The sequence below is a fragment of the Taeniopygia guttata genome, chromosome 10, assembly GCF_048771995.1.
Source record: "Taeniopygia guttata chromosome 10, bTaeGut7.mat, whole genome shotgun sequence".
Lineage (NCBI taxonomy): Eukaryota > Metazoa > Chordata > Aves > Passeriformes > Estrildidae > Taeniopygia > Taeniopygia guttata.
This window is the reverse complement of record NC_133035.1, coordinates 2,061,858-2,064,807: the sequence shown is the minus strand read 5'-3', so window position 1 is coordinate 2,064,807 and position 2,950 is coordinate 2,061,858. Positions and strand designations below refer to the sequence as shown.

At 46.0% G+C, this 2,950-nt stretch overlaps 1 pseudogene; it reads right to left on the bottom strand.

Moving 5' to 3' along the window:
* Nucleotides 1–894: 894 nt before the first annotated feature.
* Nucleotides 895–2,557, bottom strand: LOC140684775 (SNW domain-containing protein 1 pseudogene; annotated as a pseudogene).
* Nucleotides 2,558–2,950: the final 393 nt, after the last annotated feature.

The window sequence follows — 2,950 nt, the reverse complement described above, 5'->3', positions numbered from 1 at the left end:
AAGAGACCTGTTGTAGATATGAGGAGGCATGGCTGGCCTCTCCTCACCCTGCCCTGGTGTGGAGGACCTCCCCCCACCCCTCCCTGCTGCAGCTTGGCTGCTGCAGTTCCTATATTTTGGTTTTTTGAGTGGTGGAATGATGTTGGCACAGCGAGCCAGGACCAGGTAATAAGTGACATGGACTCTCAAGATATTCACAAAAGGCTAATAATCTTTATTAAGAAATCCATGGTATTTATACCCTACTTCATTACAGGTAGACCCAACTGGTCCTTTAATTAAAACACCATCACCATTGGCTAATTAAGAAACCACCCTTTGGTAAACAAATCTCCATAACACATTCCACATGTTCACAACATCAGGTGCAGCAAGTTAAGATAAGAATTATTTAGAATTCTTTCTCTCCGGCTCCCCCAAAGTTTCCTAGGCCGATTCTGGGAAAACTTATCTAGCTTGTCTCTCTCTGACCAGGGAGCTGCTTCTACAGCCCATTTTTAAGAGAGAACCCAGGTGTTTCCCCTCCCTTCTTCAAATAAACTGTATAGCCACACTAAAACACAGAATCATTATCACCCCAGCACGTGTTACAGCATAAGAGGATCATTTTATATAGCAGGAAAGCTTTAGCTACCTACAGAAACTAAAGCTATAGGAAGGGGGCTACATTCTTACCCTTAGGTGCTGGGCAATGGGGAATCAGCAAAGTCAGGGAACTTGCTAAAGAATAATTAATTCCCTTATGAAATGTTTCCAGGTTGTCTCAGTGTCTTCTCTCTGCTTGGGGAGCTGTCCTATGCAGAAGAATTAGTGTATGCATACTGGAGTTGTGAACTGCTGTGTTACAAATGCCATCCTCCTGTACAGCCAATATTAGAGATCCTTCTGCATGAAGTCCAATCCTTTTGCAGTCCATTTCGCTACCTCTCAAGGAGCAAATTCAGTCCTTCCTCCTCTTTTTGCTCTGATGCTCATGTTCCTTAGGGCCGCTGCTGCCTGATGGCTGTTTAGAACCACCGTGTTGCTTGGCTTCTTCCAGAAACTTGTCCAAACCAAATGGATCCTCCTCAAATTGAACTGGTCCATCTCTGCCCCTGCCTCCGGTGTTATGATCTGAGTTAGAAAACTCTTTGTCAGGACCAAACCTGCTGATCGTTATTTGAGCCTCTAGATCATCACCATACAGGTCCTTATCCATATTTTTACTTGGCCTGTAGATGTTCTGGGCCATATCCTTGCCACTTCTCCATGGCTGGTCATAAACATTATAAATTTCATCGTCTCCACCAGCAAAGCCACTGTCCATACCCTTGCTCTGGTTGAACAGCCTCTGGTCATATTGGATTTCATTGGATGGCCTGTGGTTGGGTACCCCCAGGGCAATAACTTCACTGATATCTCTGTTCTCATTCCTTTGCAGCTTTGACCTTTTATCAGGAGCTGCCCGGGAAAGATTTCTGTCATGTTGTCTTTCTTTGCGCCGGTCACGTCTGATTTCATCCCTTTCTCTAGCTGCTCCATCCTCTTTTTCAACACGTGTTTTGATCCCTGCTCTTCTCTCCCTGGCTTTCTGAGCCATTTCTTGGAGCTTTTCCTCGTGTTTCTCCTTTTCTTTCTGAGCCATTTTCCTCTCCAACTGGGCACGCATCTCTACTGCCTCACGAGCCTTTCTGTCAGCAATATAGAGCGCCTCAGCAAGTTCGGCAAAGTTTTCATTAATATGAACAGCCTGCAATCCTCTGCCATCTGCAGCCAGACGATTCTCCAAGGGAACGGTGTAACCCTTTGCGTTCTTCCAGTTTGAAATGCATGGAGGAATTTTCCACTCTTGCTGCTCTCTCACAGTCATCTTTCTACTCGGAGAGTGCATTACAGGTGCTGGAGGAGATGGTGGTCCTCGTGGAATCTTCTTGTTGATTTTGAATCTTGGAGGCTCCATAGGGTCCTTCTGCATTTCCACTACCCGAATAACTCTCTGCCTTGCTCCAGAGTTGAATGCAGCTCCTTGCTGAGATGGTGTGTACCGAATGTACTGTGCCAGAGCTGGCTCGTCAGCAGCTTGAACTGGCATGGCTGCTGCAACTTTTTGGGAGACTAATTTCTCCAAGGCTCCTCTTGTCTTCTTTGTTACCTCTCTAATTGCCTTGTCATCTGGTCTTTGCAGTTCAGGATCACCCACATTCATGACTTCTTTTGGCACAAGATCTGTGTACTTTGTGTAAATAACCTTGTCCTTTGACTGTCCTTGTCGAGCAATTGCATCATATTTTATTTTTCCTTCTGCATCCACCTGAAGAGCCAAAGCATTGGAAATTTTCTTCTTTTGGCCCATATCCAATGGATATTGGGCCACGTGAATTTCTGGGAAGGCACCCCCATCTCCAAAATCCTCTAGCACCTGTGGTATCCATCCCTTCCGGTCACCATATGGGAGAAGTTCCCTTTGTGAGGAGGCCAGAGCACTCTGCCTGGATCTCTGAGCTCTTGCTCTTTCTTCTAGTTCCAGCTGATCTGGGGACAGCTGGGTTGGAGCTGGCAAAAAGCTGCTGAGGGCCATTCTGACCGTGTACGCCGTCCACTCGGCTCCTGCGCCCAGCCCGTGGCTCTCCTCTCAAGATTATTTGCAGCAATTATTTTTAAGTTCTTAACTAAGTTTTAGAACCTTGAATTTTATCTGCAGCAGTTCTTTAAAGTTTAGAAATAATTAGTTCAGTAGTAAAATTGATAAAAAATTATTAAATTAGTAAAAAAATTTACTGCTCAAACAGACAAAGTCCAAATACAACCTGACAGCCGGGTCAGGGTGCTGGCACCAGGCCCATGAAATGGTGGCTCAGCCCTCCGGCAGTGACAGCTGTGGTTCTGTGTAAGCAGGGATCCTGCAGAAGGGTGGAGGGCTCCTTAGAAGGTCGAGTGGTGAAGGAGAAGGGTCTGGTCTTCCTCTGGGAAT